The sequence below is a fragment of the Microcaecilia unicolor genome, chromosome 4, assembly GCF_901765095.1.
Source record: "Microcaecilia unicolor chromosome 4, aMicUni1.1, whole genome shotgun sequence".
Lineage (NCBI taxonomy): Eukaryota > Metazoa > Chordata > Amphibia > Gymnophiona > Siphonopidae > Microcaecilia > Microcaecilia unicolor.
The window spans coordinates 161,184,830-161,203,174 of record NC_044034.1 but is presented as its reverse complement, the minus strand read 5'-3'; the positions used below and the strand labels follow the sequence as shown (position 1 = coordinate 161,203,174).

Sequence of the window (18,345 nt, the reverse complement as noted above, 5' to 3'; positions counted from 1 at the left end):
ATGGCAACCCTCCATCCTAATGGGATCAAAAGAAACAAAAAGTTGGGTGGACTGTCTTGTAGACCTAGACCACTCCAAGTAAAAGGCCAATGCTCACTTGCAGTCCAAGGTGTGCAGTACACTTTTGCCAGGATGGACATGAGGTTGGGGACAGAATGTTGGCAAGACAATCGACTAGTTCAGATGGAACATTGTCAGAACCTTTTAGGTAGGAACTTAGGGTGTGTGCAGAGGACTACTCTGTTATAATGAAACTTTGTATAAAGTGTATCCACCACTAAGGTCTGAAGCTCACTAACCCTGTGAGTTGAAGTAACAGCCACCAAAAATATGACCTTCCAGGTCAAGTACTTCAGATGATATCAAGTGACTCAAAAGGAGCTTTCATCAGCTGAGTGAGAATGATGTCGAAGTCCCATGACACAGGTGGAGGTTTGACAGAGGGCATTGCCAACAGCAAATCTTTCATAAAGGAAACAACTAGAGGCTATCCAGAGATGGACTTACCCTCTACACATTGATAAGCATTAATTGCACTGAGGTGAATCCTTACAGAGTTGGTCTAAAGACCAGACTCGGAGAGGTGCAAAAGGTATTCAAGCAGGGTCCATGTAGGGCAGGAAATAGGATCTAAAGTCTTGCCCTCACGCCAGATGACAAACCTCCATTTGAAAGAATAACATCTGTTAGTGGAATCTTTCCTGGAAACTAGCAAGACTTTGGAGACACCCTCTGGAAGGTTCAAGGAAGCAAATTCTAAGCTCTCAACATCGAGGCAGTGAGGGCTAGAGACTAGAGGTTGGGATGAAGAAGAGATCCCTAGTTCTGCGTAATGAGGGTCAGAAAACACTCCAATATCCAAAGTTCTTTGGAGGATAACTCCAGAAGAAGAGGGAACCAGATTTTCTGTGTCCTATATTGCTAAGGCTTGGCATGAAGGATCTCCCCTAACATCAAAAGGCCAGAGGCCGGGGGGATATGGCGACTAAGGCATAGATGCAGGAGTGATTTCCTGCATTATAGCCAGAAGAGATTTCCTGCTGCCACCATTTCCTCCCGATGATTATACTAGACACTCCTATGTTCTACTAATTTGTCAGCTTTTGTCCCTTTCTGGAAATAGCCAGAAGTTATATCGGTCCTGTCACAGTGTGCTTACCTACTGCTGAGGTCAGAGCAGAAGTATTATTCTATTGGTCAAACAGAAGCACTGAGAATTCATGCAAGAAGTTTCCACTGCTATGCTTCCTTCTGCAATAGTCCAGTCAAATGCAAACCTGTGAAGGAATGGCTTGAATCAACCCAAGGAGGGAACAGAAGATCTGTACTGACAACAAAGAAGCAGAAAGACTCTAGTTTGAAGTCACTGAACCTAAGACCAACTTATGCAGCACACACTGGGGAAAAGCCCTTTTTTCAGGCAGTCTACCAAACTGCAGTCTTGTTCTTCCAGAGAGTTTGTCTTTACCAGAATGAGCCACCCCTTTAAAACAATCAGTGAAACAATTATTATGCCAGACTCCATAGAATATAATAGGGAGAAAGGAAATAACCAAACATGTTTGAGTTTATTTATTTATTTTTAGGATGAACTGCTTAGTGGTTAACAAACATCTTTTTCCCACCTATGCATCCTTACTCCTTTATTGCATGATGCCTGTCTTGTTTATTAAGGTACAGCAGTAGCACCTCAGACTGAACAACATATTCCCCTCCTATACAATATTTATTGCTTAAAGTCCCCACACATTACAAAAGAGCAGAGGACAAGAAGGGAGGCTGTAGCACATGCAAGCTCATCTGACACAAAAAAGGGTACCATTTCTGTTGAAAACATTCCCTGTTGTGTCCTCATATAGAAGCTTGTGTATCTTTATATTTAGCAGTTGACATCATGCTCACCATATATCCTTCATCTACATTAGGAAAGTCACCTACATGAGAAAAGCCCTTCACACTACCCACTGCCTTTGCTCTACAGCCGGACAAAGGATACAGTGGGACATATTGGCAACCGTGACATACAGAAAGAAACTGATTCATCCGAAGACAAAACAGGAGCGACTGTCACTCATTCCCTGTTCCTCTCAAAAAAGCAGAATATTTTGAAAAATATATGGCATATAAACATTGCTATATCAGAAGTAGATTTTTTCAATAACTTGGTGCTATGGTCTTGCAAACAGTGCTATAAATCTTAAGACACCTATACTCTATTTTGTGATAGCCAGCATGGCAACCGTGGCCAGTGGCACAATCACTAAGCACCCCTATTTCTTCAACTGGTCGGAAAAGCACCGATACCTGAAGAGGTGGCTTTCCAACTTCATTATTAAAATTTTGATCTATGGTTCAAATTTGCATAATCTGAGGAACATATTCATTTTTGATGTGTGCATGTACTGAAATGAAAAAGTATCAATGGTGGAATTATACCATGCTATAACATTTTCATTCATTCATTTTTAATTTAACTTTCTTTCCATTGGTTGAGGCATGCACAAAGAGGGCAATTCTACAGAAGAGTGCCCAGAATTAAAAGTTCAGAGGATGTGTGGTAGGCATCTAATTTCCTAGTGTAACTGGGTATTATTAGCAAACCTAATATTTAGTCACAAGCACTTTCGCCAGCCATAGAGTTAGTGTAAGTGCAAGTGCTTAAAAGCAGCTTGTATATGCATAATGTACAGTATTCTTTGAGTTATATGAACTAATGGGGGCCCTGCCTATGTCCCACTTATATGCCAACCCTGTTTAACTTACACAGTGTGTATTTGCAGAACAGCTCTTACACAGCACACTAGCTTATACGCATTTAAATATGCATATATGCTTGTATTCTAAACATTTTCACACATAACACGTGCATAAATGTTAGCATCTAGGTTATAGAATTACCCTTTAATGTCTTTGCTTGTGTTATGTAGAGTGGTGGAAGCTAATACAGTTATGACATTTAACAGGGCATGGGGTAAACAGGGGATTCTAGGTTGATAAAAGTGTTGGGGGGGGGGGGGGGGTGAGGAGAAAGCATGACATAGTAGGTCCATACTACACTTATTCAACAATGTATGTTTGAACTGCCAAAATGAGCTCTGTACTGAGAGGGATATTCAAAAGACTTCTGTCCCTTGTTTCAACTGGTTCAAAATACAGCTCCTCAAATTGTAGGACATTGCCCCTTAGCAACCATGTTTCTCCCTTTTGGCATATGCTTTTCTGGCTATCTGTGTAGTTCAGAATTAAGCTGAAGGTTGCTGATACTTAAGATCAGGTAGGGCTTGGCTGTGGATTATTTGAGAAATAATGCGATTATTTACCAGCATATACATTGCGGGCTGCAGAATTAGGGACTGGTTTTTGCATTCTCTGAAAATGGAACAATGAGGATAGATTAGGAGTGGTGGCATATAGATAGCTGGGTGGCTGGTGGACATGAGGATCGCCTGGTGACTTGCCTGCCTGGTGTGAAGGTGGCGAACTTCATGCATCACCTAGATAGGATTTTAGATAATGCTGGGGAGGAGCCGGCTGTCTTGGTACATGTGGGTACCAATGACACAGGAAAATGTGGGAGAGAGGTTCTGGAAGCCAAATTTAGGCTCTTAGGTAGAAAGCTCAAATCCAGATCCTCTAGGGTAACATTTTCTGAAATGCTACCCGTTCTACGCGCAGGGCCCAAGAGACAGGCAGAGAGCCGGAGTCTCAATGCGTGGATGAGACGATGGTGCAGGGAGGATGGGTTTAGATTTGTTAGGAACTGGGCAACATTCTGGGGAAGGGGGAGCCTATTCCAAAAGGATGGGCTCCACCTTAACCAGGGTGGGACCAGGCTGCTGGCATCGGCATTTAAAAAGGAGACAGAGCAGCTTTTAAACTAGAAATGGGGAGAAGGCCGACAGTCGCTCAAAAGCGCATGGTTCGGGATAAGGTATCTTTCAAAGATATCACTAAAACAGGGAAGATAGGGTATCCCGATAATGAGGTTGCAAAAGAGACCGTAGTAGATCAGGAGGAATATTTTCAAAGCACTTAGCCTTCCAAAGTTCCATAGGTTTCTATGGAACTTTGGAAGGCTAAGTGCTTTGAAAATATGCCTCCAGGTGTTCTTACATAAAATGAAGATACATACCTGTAGCAGGTATTCTCCGAGGACAGCAGGCTGATTGCTCTCACTGATGGGGTGATGTCCTCGGCAGCCCCCGATGATCGGAAAATCTTCCTAGCAACAAAAGTTTGCTAGAGCCTTCGAGCGCACGAAGGCGCGCGCACCGCGCATGCGCGGCCATCCACTTCCCACCCGTCGCACGAGAGTCCCATCAGTTTGATAACAAAGCAAAGAAGGAAAAGACAACTACAAAGGGGAACCGGGTGGGTATGTGAGAACAATCAGCCTGCTGTCCACGGAGAAAGCGAATGCTACATACCTGTAGAAGGTATTCTCCGAGGACAGCAGGCTGATTGTTCTCACTGATGGGTGACGTCCACAGCAGCCCCTCCAATCGGAACACTTTCCTAGCAAAGACCTTTGCTAGTCCTCGCGCGCCCATGCGCACCGCTCATGCACGGCCGTCTTCCCGCCCGAACCGGCTCGTGCCGGCCAGTCTCATACATAGCAAGACAAAGAGAAGGGAAGACACAACTCCAAAGGGGAGGCGGGCGGGTTTGTGAGAACAATCAGCCTGCTGTCCTCGGAGAATACCTTCTACAGGTATGTAGCATTCGCTTTCTCCGAGGACAAGCAGGCTGCTTGTTCTCACTGATGGGGTATCCCTAGCCCCCAGGCTCACTCAAAACAACAACCATGGTCAATTGGGCCTCGCAACGGCGAGGACATAACTGAGATTGACCTAAAAAATTTACCAACTAACTAAGAGTGCAGCCTGGAACAGAACAAACATGGGCCTAGGGGGGTGGAGTTGGATTCTAAACCCCGAACAGATTCTGAAGCACTGACTGCCCGAACAGACTGTCACGTCGGGTATCCTGCTGCAGGCAGTAATGAGATGTGAATGTGTGGACAGATGACCACGTCGCAGCTTTGCAAATCTCTTCAATAGTGGCTGACTTCAAGTGGGCTACCGACGCTGCCATGGCTCTAACATTATGAGCCGTGACATGACCCTCAAGAGCCAGCCCAGCCTGGGCGTAAGTGAAGGAAATGCAATCTGCTAGCCAATTGGATATGGTGCGTTTTCCTACAGCCACTCCCCTCCTGTTGGGATCAAAAGAAACAAACAATTGGGCGGACTGTCTGTTGGGCTGTGTCCGCTCCAGATAAGGCCAATGCTCTCTTGCAGTCCAATGTGTGCAGCTGACGTTCAGCAGGGCAGGAATGAGGACGGGGAAAGAATGTTGGCAAGACAATTGACTGGTTCAGATGGAACTCCGACACAACCTTTGGCAAGAACTTAGGGTGAGTGCGGAGGACTACTCTGTTATGATGAAATTTGGTGTAAGGGGCCTGGGCTACCAGGGCCTGAAGCTCACTGACTCTACGAGCTGAAGTAACTGCCACCAAGAAAATGACCTTCCAGGTCAAGTACTTCAGATGGCAGGAATTCAGTGGCTCAAAAGGAGGTTTCATCAGCTGGGTGAGAACGACATTGAGATCCCATGACACTGTAGGAGGCTTTACAGGGGGCTTTGACAAAAGCAAACCTCTCATGAAGCGAACAACTAAAGGCTGTCCTAAGATCGGCTTACCTTCCACACGGTAATGGTATGCACTGATTGCACTAAGGTGAACCCTTACAGAGTTGGTCTTGAGACCAGACTCAGACAAGTGCAGAAGGTATTCAAGCAGGGTCTGTGTAGGACAAGAGCGAGGATCTAGGGCCTTGCTGTCACACCAGACGGCAAACCTCCTCCATAGAAAGAAGTAACTCCTCTTAGTGGAATCTTTCCTGGAAGCAAGATGCGGGAGACACCCTCTGACAGACCCAAAGAGGCAAAGTCTACGCTCTCAAAATCCAGGCCGTGAGAGCCAGGGACCGGAGGTTGGGATGCAGAAGCGCCCCCTCGTCCTGTGTGATGAGGGTCGGAAAACACTCCAATCTCCACGGTTCTTCTGAGAACAACTCCAGAAGAAGAGGGAACCAGATCTGACGCGGCCAAAAAGAAGCAATCAGAATCATGGTGCCTCGGTCTTGCTTGAGTTTCAACAAAGTCTTCCCCACCAGAGGTATGGGAGGATAAGCATACAGCAGACCTTCCCCCCAGTCCAGGAGGAAGGCATCCGATGCCAGTCTGCCGTGGGCCTGAAGCCTGGAACAGAACTGAGGGACTTTGTGGTTGGCTCGAGATGCGAAGAGATCTACCAAGGGGGTGCCCCACACCTGGAAGATCTGTCGCACCACCCGGGAATTGAGCGACCACTCGTGAGGTTGCATAATCCTGCTCAACCTGTCGGCCAGACTGTTGTTTACGCCTGCCAGATATGTGGCTTGGATCACCATGCCGTGACGGTGAGCCCAGAGCCACATGCTGATGGCTTCCTGACACAGGGGGCGAGATCCGGTGCCCCCCTGCTTGTTGACGTAATACATGGCAACCTGGTTGTCTGTCTGAATTTGGATAATTTGATGGGACAGCCGATCTCTGAAAGCCTTCAGAGCGTTCCAGACCGCTCGTAACTCCAGAAGATTGATCTGCAGATCGCGTTCCTGGAGGGACCAGCTTCCTTGGGTGTGAAGCCCATCGACATGAGCTCCCCACCCGAGGAGAGACGCATCCGTGGTCAGCACTTTTTGTGGCTGAGGAATTTGAAAAGGACGTCCCAGAGTCAAATTGGACGAAATTGTCCACCAATACAGGGATTTGAGAAAACTCGTGGACAGGTGGATCACATCTTCTAGATCCCCAGCAGCCTGAAACCACTGGGAAGCTAGGGTCCATTGAGCAGATCTCATGTGAAGGCGGGCCATGGGAGTCACATGAACTGTGGAGGCCATGTGGCCCAGCAATCTCAACATCTGCCGAGCTGTGATCTGCTGGGATGCTCGTACCCGCGAGACGAGGGACAACAAGTTGTTGGCTCTCGTCTCTGGGAGATAGGCGCGGGCCGTCCGAGAATCCAGCAGAGCTCCTATGAATTCGAGTTTCTGCACTGGGAGAAGATGGGACTTTGGATAATTTATCACAAACCCCAGTAGCTCCAGGAGGCGAATAGTCATCTGCATGGACTGCAGGGCTCCTGCCTCGGATGTGTTCTTCACCAGCCAATCGTCGAGTTATGGGAACACGTGTACCCCCAGTCTGCGAAGTGCCGCTGCTACTACAGCCAAGCACTTGGCGAACACTCTGGGCGCAGAGGCGAGCCCAAAGGGTAGCACACAGTACTGGAAGTGACGTGTGCCCAGCTGAAATCGCAGATACTGTCTGTGGGCTGGCAGTATCGGGATGTGCGTGTAGGCGTCCTTCAAGTCCAGAGAGCATAGCCAATCGTTTTGCTGAATCATGGGGAGAAGGGTGCCCAGGGAAAGCATCCTGAACTTTTCTTTGACCAGATATTTGTTCAGGGCCCTTAGGTCTAGGATGGGACGCATCCCCCCTGTTTTCTTTTCCACAAGGAAGTACCTGGAATAGAATCCCAGCCCTTCTTGCCCGGATGGCACGGGCTCGACCGCATTGGCGCTGAGAAGGGCGGAGAGTTCCTCTGCAAGTACCTGCTTGTGTTGGAAGCTGTAAGATTGAGCTCCTGGTGGACAATTTGGAGGTTTTGAGGCCAAATTGAGGGTGTATCCTTGCCGGACTATTTGGAGAACCCACTGATCGGAGGTTATGAGAGGCCACCTTGGGTGAAAAGCTTTCAACCTCCCCCCGACTGGTAGGTCGCCCGGCAAGGACACTTGGATGTCGGCTATGCTCTGCTGGAGCCAGTCAAAAGCTCGTCCCTTGCTTTTGCTGGGGAGCCGAGGGGCCTTGCTGAGGCGCACGCTGCTGACGAGAGCGCGCGTGCTGGGGCTTAGCCTGGGCCGCAGGCTGTCGAGAAGGAGGATTGTACCTACGCTTGCCAGAAGAGTAGGGAACAGTCTTCCTTCCCCTAAAAAATCTTCTACCTGTAGAGGTAGAGGCTGAAGGCTGCCGGCGGGAGAACTTGTCGAATGCGGTGTCCCGCTGGTGGAGCTGCTCTACCACCTGCTCGACTTTCTCTCCAAAAATATTATCCGCACGGCAAGGCGAGTCCGCAATCCGCTGCTGGATTCTATTCTCCAGGTCGGAGGCACGCAGCCATGAGAGTCTGCGCATCACCACACCTTGAGCAGCGGCCCTGGACGCAACATCAAAGGTGTCATACACCCCTCTGGCCAGGAATTTTCTGCACGCCTTCAGCTGCCTGACCACCTCCTGAAATGGCTTGGCTTGCTCAGGGGGGAGCTTATCCATCAAGCCCGCCAACTGCCGCACATTGTTCCACATGTGTATGCTCGTGTAGAGCTGGTACGACTGAATTTTGGCCACGAGCATAGAAGAATGGTAGGCCTTCCTCCCAAAGGAGTCCAAGGTTCTAGAGTCCTTGCCCGGGGGCGCCGAAGCATGCTCCCTAGAACTCTTGGCCTTCTTTAGGGCCAAATCCACAACTCCAGAGTCGTGAGGCAACTGAGTGCGCATCAGCTCTGGGTCCCCATGGATTCGGTATTGGGACTCAATCTTCTTGGGGATGTGGGGATTACTTAATGGCTTGGTCCAGTTCGCCAGCAATGTCTTTTTGAGGACATGATGCATGGGTACTGTGGACGCTTCCTTAGGTGGAGAAGGATAGTCCAGGAGCTCAAACATTTCAGCCCTGGGCTCGTCCTCCACAACCACCGGGAAGGGGATGGCCTTAGACATCTCCCGGACAAAGGAAGCGAAAGGCAGACTCTCGGGGGGAGAAAGCTGTCTTTCAGGAGAGGGAGTGGGATCAGAAGGGAGACCCTCAGACTCCTCGTCAGAGAAATATCTGATGTCGCCTTCTTCTTCCCACAAGGCCTCACCATCGGTGTCAGACACAAGTTCATGGACCTGTGTCTGCAACCGTGCCTGGCTCGACTCCGTGGAACCACGGCCACGGTGGGAGCGTCGAGAGGTAGACTCCCTCGTCTGCACCAGCGAAGCTCCCTCCGCCGACGTAGTCGGGGAGCCTTCCTGGGAGGCTACCGCAGTCGGTACCGCACGCGGCACCGACGCCGGAGACCTCACCCCGGTCAATGGGCCAGCCGGCGCCTCGCTCGACGGTACCGGTGGCGCAAGCACCCCCGGTACCGGAGGGGTAGGGCGCAACAGCTCTCCCAGGATCTCTGGGAGAACGGCCCGGAGACTCTCGTTCACAGCGGCTGTAGAAAAAGGCATGGAAGCCGATGCAGGCGTCGATGTCAGAGTCTGTTCCGGGTGTGGAGGCTGTTCCGGGCTGTCCAAAGGGGAGCGCATCGACACCTCTTGAACAGAGGGCGAGCGGTCCTCTCGGTGCCGATGCCTACTGGGTGCCGACTCCCTCGGCGACCCAGAGCTCTCGGTGCCGACATGGGAAGGGGACCGGTGACGATGCTTCTTCGACTTCTTGGGACGAAGCATGTCACCGGAGCTTCCCGGCACCGACGAGGAGGACGTAGAATCCCGCCGTCGCTTCCTCGGGGCCGAGACCGAAGGAGGTCGGTCTCGGGGGGGGGGGGGGGGCTGTACCGCAGGAGCCCTCGGAATGGGGGAAACCCACCCGAAGGCTCACCGCCACCAGCAGGGGAATGGACAGCCCTCACCTGCACTCCAGACGAAGCACCACCGTCCGACGACATCAGCAGCCTTCCGATGTCGCCCCGATGCAGAGGGCCGATGCCTCGATGCACTCGATGCAATCGGGGGCGAAGATGAAGGTCCAGGCGCCGACGACGTCGAAGCAGTCGATACTCCCGGTGCCGATGCAGACGAAGAGCCCGAGAACAAAATGTTCCACTGGGCTAACCTCGCTACCTGAGTCCACTTTTGCAAAAGGGAACACAGACTACAGGCCTGAGGGCGGTGCCCAGCCCCCAGACACTGAAGACACGACGCGTGCCTGTCAGTGAGCGAGATTACCCGGGCGCACTGGGTGCACTTCTTGAAGCCGCTGGAAGACTTCGATGTCATGGGCGGAAAAATCGCGCCGGCGAGATCAAAACTCGAAATGGCGAAAATGGCACCGCAAAAATAGGGGGAAGAAAAACTTCGACCGAGGCCTAAATAGGGCCTACCCCGATGACGAAAGAAAACTTACCGGGGCAAAGACTGGAAGTACGGGAAGGGAGAAAACCATAAAGGTCTCCTTCCGACACCTTTTTTTTTTTTTTTTAGAACGAAGTCGATAAAACGACGCGCGAGGTCAACTTTGGGGCGCGAATGGCGAAACACGACCGTACCGAGCGCGGACAAAAGAAGACTGGCCGGCACGAGCCGGTTCGGGCGGGAAGACGGCCGCGCATGCACAGTGCGCATGGGCGCGCGAGGTCTAGCAAAGGTCTTTGCTAGGAAAGTGTTCCGATTGGAGGGGCTGCTATGGACGTCACCCATCAGTGAGAACAAGCAGCCTGCTTGTCCTCGGAGAATACCTGCTACAGGTATGTATCTTCATTTTCTCCGAGGACAAGCAGGCTGCTTGTTCTCACTGATAGGGTATCCCTAGCCCCCAGGCTCATTCAAAACAACAAAGAAAGGTCAATAGGGCCTTGCAACGGCGAGGACATAAGGATTGACCTATGAAGAAAACATCTAACCTAGAGTGCAGTCTGGAACAGAACAAAAATGGGCCTAGGGGGGTGGAGTTGGATTCTAAACCCCGAACAGATTCTGCAGCACCGACTGCTCAAACCGACTGTCGCGTCGGGTATCCTGCTGAAGGTAGTAGTGAGATGTGAAGTTGTGGACTGAAGACCACGTCGCAGCCTTGCAAATCTCTTCTATAGTGGCTGACTTCAAGTGGGCCACCGACGCTGCCATGGCTCGAACACTATGAGCCGTGACATGACCCTCAAGAGTCAGCCCAGCTTGGGCGTAAGTGAAAGAAATGCAAACTGCTAGCCAGTTTGAAATGGTGCATTTCCCGACAGCAACTCCCCTTCTGTTGGGGTCGAAAGAAACAAACATTTGGGTGGACTGTCTGAAGGGGCTTGTCCGCTCCACATAGAAGGCCAATGCTCTCTTGCAGTCCAATGTATGCAACTGACGTTCAGCAGGGCGGGTATGAGGACGGGGAAAAATGTTGGCAAGACAATTGACTGGTTCAGATGGAAATCCGACACCACCTTTGGCAAGAACTTAGGGTGCGTGCGGAGGACTACTCTATTATGATGAAACTTAGTATAAGGAGCATGGGTTACCAATGCTTGAAGTTCACTGACTCTACGAGCTGAAGTAACTGCCACCAAGAAAATGACCTTCCAGGTCAAGTACTTTAGATGGCAGAAATTCAGTGGCTCAAAAGGAGGTTTCATCAGCTGGGTGAGAACAACGTTGAGATCCCATGACACTGGTGGAAGTTTGACAGGGGGCTCTGACAAAAGCAAACCTCTCATAAAGCGAAGAACTAAAGGCTGTCCAGAGATAGGCTTACCCTCTACACGTTGATGATAAGCACTAATTGCACTAAGGTGAACTCTTACAAATTGGTCTTGAGACCAGACTCTGACAAGTGTAGAAGGTATTCAAGCAGGGTCTGTGTAGGACAAGAAAGAGGATCTAGGGCCTTGCTGTCACACCAGACGGCAAACCTTCTCCATTTGAAAGAGGAACTCTTCTTAGTGGAATCTTTCCTGGAAGCAAGACTCGGGAGACACCCTCAGAAAGACCTAAGGAAGTGAACTCTACGCTCTCAACATCCAGGCCGTGAAAGCCAGAAACTGGAGGTTGGGATGCAGAAGCGCCCCCCTCGTTCTGAGTAAGGAGGGTTGGAAAACACTCCAATCTCCAAGGTTCTTCGGATGACAACTCCAGAAGAAGAAGAGGGAACCAGATCTGACGCGGCCAAAAAGGAGCTATCAGAATCATGGTTCCGCAGTCTTGCTTGAGTTTCAACAAAGTGTTCCCCACCAGAGGTATGGGAGGATATGCATACAGAAGACCCTTCGCCCAATGAAGGAGAAAAGTAACATAGTAACATCTGTCGTAGGCCTGAAGTCTCGAACAGAACTGAGGGACCTTGTGATTGGTCTGAGTGGTAAAAAGATCCACCGAGGGGGTGCCCCACGCTCGGAGGATCTTACGTACCACGCCCAAGTTGAGCGACCACTCGTGAGGTTGCATTATTCTGCTCAATCTGTCGGCCAGACTGTTGTTTACGCCTGCCAGATACGTGGCTTGGAGAAACATGCTGTGACAGCAAGCTCAAAGCCACATCTAGACGGCTTCCCGACACAGGGGGCGAGATCCGGTGCCCCCCTGCTTGTTGATGTAGTACATGGCAACCTGATTGTCTGAATTTGAATAATTTGGACAGCTGATCTCTGAAAGCCTTTAGAGCGTTTCAGATCGCTCGCAACTCCGGGAGATTGATCTGAAGATCCGATTCCTGGATGGACCAAGCTCCTTGAGTGTGAAGCCCTTCTACATGGGCACCCCACCCCAGGAGAGATGCATCCGTTGTCAGCACGTTTTGCGGCTGAGGAATTTGGAAGGGACATCCCAAAGTCAAATTGGATCGAATCGTCCACCACTGAAGGGAATGGTGAAAGTTGGTGGGTAGCTGGATTGCATCCTCTAGATCCCCTGCGGCCTGAAACCACTGGGAAGCTAGAGTCCATTGAGCTGATCGCATGTGAAGACGGGCCATGGGAGTCATATGAACTGTGGAGGCCATATGGCCTAGCAGTCTCAACATCTGCTGAGACGCTCTGGCCAAGGAAACAAGAGCCAGAAGGCTGTCCACCCTCGCCTCTGGAAGATAGGCATGAGCTGTCTGTGAATCCAGCAGAGCTCCTATGAATTCTAGTTTCTGAACTGGAAGAAGATGGGACTTTGGGTAATTTATGACAAACCCCAGTAGCTCCAGGAGTTGAATAGTCATCTGTATGGACTGTAGAGCTCCTGCCTCTGAAGTGTTCTTCACCAGCCAATCGTCAATATAAGGGAACACATGCACTCCCAGTCTGCGTAGCGACGCTGCAACTACCACCAGGCATTTGGTAAACACCCTGGGCGCAGACGCAAGACCAAAGGGCAGCACACAATACTGAAAGTGCTGCGTTCCCAGACAGAATCGAAGATACTGCCTGTGTGCTGGCAGTATCGGAATGTGTGTATAAGCATCATTTAAGTCCAGAGAGCATAGCCAGTTGTTTGTCTGAATCATTGGAAGAAGGGTGCCCAGGGAAAGCATCCTGAACTTCTCTTGGACCAGGTATTTTTTCAGGCCCCTTAGGTCTAGGATGGGACGCATCCCCCCTGTTTTCTTTTGCACAAGGAAGTACCTAGAATAGAATCCCAGCCCTTCTTGCCCCGGTGGAACGGGCTCGACCGCACTGGCGCTGAGAAGGTCGGAGAGTTCCTCTGCAAGTACCTGCCTGTGCTGGAAGCTGAAGGACTGAGCTCCCGGTGAGCAATTTGGAGGTGTGGAAATCAAATTGAGAGAGTATCCTAGCCGGACTATTTGAAGAACCCATCGATCAGAGGTTATGAGAGGCCACCTTTGGTGAAAACATTTTAACCTCCCTCTGACTGGCAGATCGTCCGGCACAGACACTTTGATAGCGGCTATGCTCAACTGGAGCCAGTCAAAAGTCCGTCTCTTGCTTTTGCTGGGGAGCTGCAGGGGCCTATCTGGGTGCATGCTGTTGACGAGAACGAGCTGGGGTTGAGCCCGAGAAGGCTGTCGAGAAGGTGGATTGTACCTACGCTTATTGTAAGCATAGGGAGTATTCTGCCTTCCCCTGAAAAAAACGTCTACCTGATGAGGTAGATGCTGAAGGTGGGAGAGGTTCTCGAGGGCGGTTTTCCCGCTGGTAGACTGTTCGACCACCTGCTCGACTTTCTCGCCAAAAATATTATCCCCCCCCGGCAAGGAACATCTTCTAGTCGCTGCTGGACTCTATTGTCCAGGTCAGAGGCACGCAGCCATGAGAGTCTGCGCATCACTATACCTTGAGCAGCGGCTCTGGATGCAACATCAAGAGAGTCGTAAGCACCCTTGGCCAGAAATTTACGACACGCCTTCAGCTGCCTGACCACCTCCTGAAAAGGCCTGTTGTGCTCCAAAGGGAGCTTGTCCACCAAGTCCGCCAGTTGCTTGACATTGTTCCACATGTGGATGCTCATGCAGAGCTGGTACGACTGAATCTTGGACACAAGCATGGAGGACTGATAGGCCTTCCTCCCAAAAGAGTCCAGAGTTCTAGATTCTTGTCCCGGGGGCGCCGAGGCAAAATCTCTAGAACTTTTGGCTCTCTTGAGAGCAGAATCCACAACCATAGAGTCTTGAGGAAACTGCAACTTCATCAACTCAGGCTCTCCGTGGATTCGATACTGGGACTCAACCTTCTTGGGGACGGTGGGATTAGAGAGTGGTTTCATCCAGTTCTTCAGCAATATCTGCTTAAGGACATTATGCAGAGGAACAGTGGACGACTCCTTAGGTGGTGAAGGATAGTCAAGGACCTCGAACATCTCGCCCCTGGGCTCAGCCTCATGTACCACAGGGAAGGGAATAGCCACAGACATTTCCCGCACAAAAGAGGAGAAAGAAAGACTCTTCAGAGGAGAAAGCTTTCTTTTAGCCGAAGGAGTGGGATCAGAAGAAGATCACAAGACTCCTCAGAAGAGAAATATCTGGGATCCTCCTCTTCTCCCCATGAAGCTTCCTCCTCGGTGTCAGACAAGAGTTCGCAAACTGCAGTCCGAAACTGGGCCCGTCTTGACTCCGAGGAACCATGTTCTTGATGATGACGTCAAAAAGTCAACTCCCGTGCCGGCGGCGATGTAAGCCACACTGAGCCCGCAAAGAGGTGGGAAAATGTGGGATACAAAAGCAATAAATAAATAAAGCTCCCTCCAACGATGTCGACGGGGAGTTGACCTGGGTGGCAGCCGATGCCACAAACGGCATCGGAGACCTCACCACAGGCACAGAGCCAGCTTCCGCTTCCATCAACGGTACCGAGGGCACAAGCACCCCTGGTACCGGAACAGACAGACGCAGCAGCCCCTCCAGGAGACCTGGAAGAATGGCTCGGAGGCGCTCGTCCAGAGTGTCTGCTGGGAAAGGCTGTGGGGCCGGTGTAGGAGCCGGAGGCAGAACCTGTGCAGAGCAGGGAGGTGGTACCGGACTGTCCGAAGACCGACGCACCGACACCTCTTGAATGGAGGGTGAGCAGTCCTCCCGATGTCGACGCCCCGGAGCTCCCGGTACCGTGTGTGGAAGGAGATCGATGCTGATGCTTCTTAGCCTTCGCTCAATGCACGGCATCGGTACTCCTCGGTACCGACGAGGAGGAATCCACATGCCTCCTCGGGGTCGTGTCCGAAAGTGGTTGGTCCTGATGGGCCTGCACAGCAGGAGCCTTCGAGACAGGTGGAGACCCACTCGATGGCTCACTGCTTCCAGCGTGTGGTGGTCTCAGGACAGGTTATTACCTGCTCTTCCGATGTTGATGCTGCCGACCTCGGTACCGCTGTTGACGTCAAAGTGCCGGGCAAAGCTCCAAAGAGACGTTCCCGCTGAGCTTTTCTCAACGCCTGTGTCCGCTTTTTAAGGCTAAGACAAAACTTACACGTGGCAATGGTCGGGCCCAAGGCACTGGATACACATCGAATGGGGATCAGTACCTGAGATTGTGTGGCTGCACCGACCGCACTTCTTGAAGCCGCTGGGAATCCTCGATGTCATGGATGGAAAAATAGTGGCGGCGAGGTCAAAATTCTCGATGGTGCCAAGAAAAAAGGGCACAAAAGGGAGAAACGCGAACGCGCAGCTCAAAAGGGGCCGCGACGGCAGCGAAAGGAAACTTAAAGAGGGCCCAACTATAAAACTTAAGGGAACTTCTCTTTTTTTTTTTTAAATAAGAGCTCAACAGAGCACAAAAGAAGAAAGAAAACGAAGAAAAAAGCGCAAAAACTCGCAAAAAAACCAAAGGCTCTTTGGTTTTTTTGCGAGTTTTTGCGCTTTTTTCTTCGTTTTCTTTCTTCTTTTTTGCTCTGTTGAGCTCTTATTTAAAAAAAAAAAAAAAAAGAGAAGTTCCCTTAAGTTTTATAGTTGGGCCCTCTCTCTCTTTCTCAGGGGCACAGAGATAGACGGAAAAAAAACAACTCCTCCCTACTGTGGAAAGAGAAAAAACTGACAGGACTCTCGTACGACGGGCAGGAAGCAGATGGCTGCGCCCGCACAACGGGCGGGAAGCAGATGGCTGCGCTCGCGCGAAGGCTCTAGCAAACTTTTGTTGCTAGGAAGATTTTCCGATCATCGGGGGCTGCAGTGGACGTCACCCCATCACTCAACGCGTAGTTATACTCTGGAATTCGCTGCCGGAAAAGGTGGTTAAGGCGGTTAACTTAGCGGACTTAAAAAAAGGGTTGGACGGCTTCCTGGAGGAAAAAGCCATAGAATGTTATTGAATGGACGAGGGAATAATGCAGTATTTCTAGGATGGGCGGGACAAATTGCTTGTTCTTTTGGCCGCTGTTGGTGATAGGGTGCTGGGCTCGATGGACCCTTGGTCTGTCCCAGCATGGCGATGCCTATGTACTTATGTACACGCTAGCTGTGTACTTAGTTATATTCTATTACCTAGGCCCACAATGCAAGAGGGTTTACACATGGGTGGGGTTTCGGTGGTGCATGGGTGGGTCCTCACATATATGCATGTAACTTACATAGAATACTGTAAGATACACATTACAGTACCACATTTAGGCATGCACATTTACACCTGTTTTTGACATAAGTGGGTGCTCCTAAATACTGATGCATAAATGCCAACTTACACTAGTATTCTATAATGGAATCTGGGCACCCAGATATTATAGAATTAGTGCTTACCACATTTGTAAAATAAATAGAAAAAATAATTATATCAATATTTTGAAAAATGAGGACTGCATTGCTGACATGAAACAACTTAAAAAAGTGAATATTTTACCTTGGATACAAATTGAGAAATATTGGTTGGGTATGGAGAACTTAGATACAATACTGTGGGCCCCACAAAAACAATTACTAACATGTATAGGAGTGGCACCACCGACAATACGCTTTCCCCTTCAAACTTGGAATATTTTGAGACAAAAGTTCTTTCCAGGCAGGAAACACTATAGGCGCATGAAGATACAGACAGCAATGGGATGCCCTATAGGGGCAATAGATAATGTGTTTCGAATATGGAAACAAAAGGGGCTAATAGCTTTACACCAACTATGGGCAGAAGGGAACATGATTCCATTTACAGAAATACAAGAAGAATACGACTTACCAGGGTCACACCATTATCACTACACTAGAATCCAAGATTATATAAACAAAAGGGCTAAAAAGGAACTGAATATGGAAGATACTGCTCTAGAACAAGCTATGGGAGGAGGTTGTCAAAGAGGGTGTATATCTCGGCTATATAAAGCACTGGGAGCATACTATAATCCATTAACATATTACACACAAAGATGGGAGAAAGATTTAAAGATAAGCCATGATAGTGCAAAATGGGATAAGGCATTGATGACCATGTTAAGAGTTTCTGTTTCTAGCTCATTAGTGGAAAATGGATATAAAATACTATATCAATGGTACATGACTCCTCACAAAATAGCAAAAATGTTTAAGAAAGGCAATGGATGGTGTTGGAGGGGATGTGAGGAGAGGGGCGATATGACTCATATATGGTGGACATGCCCCAAGGCACAGAAATATTGGATGGAGCTAATCCAAACATTAGAAAAAATCATAGGGAAACCATATGAATTCAAGGCAGAGACATGCTTATTGCATTTTCAACCAGCAAATATCCCAGCAACGACACATCGGTTAGCCTCAGTGTGGCTGGTCGCAGGAAAGATTACATTGGCATCGGCATGGAAACAACCCACGATGCCACCAGTGATAAAGGTGACACACAAGATGGACTACCTATACCAAATGTCTAAAATGACTGCAATAAAATCAGGACGGATTACACAATTTTACAAACAATGGGACAAGTATTCAACATGGAGACTAGCAGGCGGCGTGGATCTGGACGCACCAAAAATTATAATCACTCCTTGATATGGAACTGGGTAAAAAAAAAAAAAATAAAAAAATAACACTATATAGACATAATGGTCAATATTAATGACACATGCTGGGAAAGGAGGGAGGGAGGGGAAGTTGGAATATATTGGAAGTTGGATTATATGTTGTTATTAGCATTGTACTTA

The 18,345-nt window shown here is 49.5% G+C and overlaps 1 protein-coding gene across 1 annotated transcript in view; it reads right to left on the bottom strand.

Moving 5' to 3' along the window:
• The window catches only part of HSD17B12 (hydroxysteroid 17-beta dehydrogenase 12), a 342,292-nt gene that overhangs the window by 211,274 nt on the left and 112,673 nt on the right, over window positions 1-18,345 (bottom strand). The gene's annotated exons all lie outside the window — the stretch shown is intronic.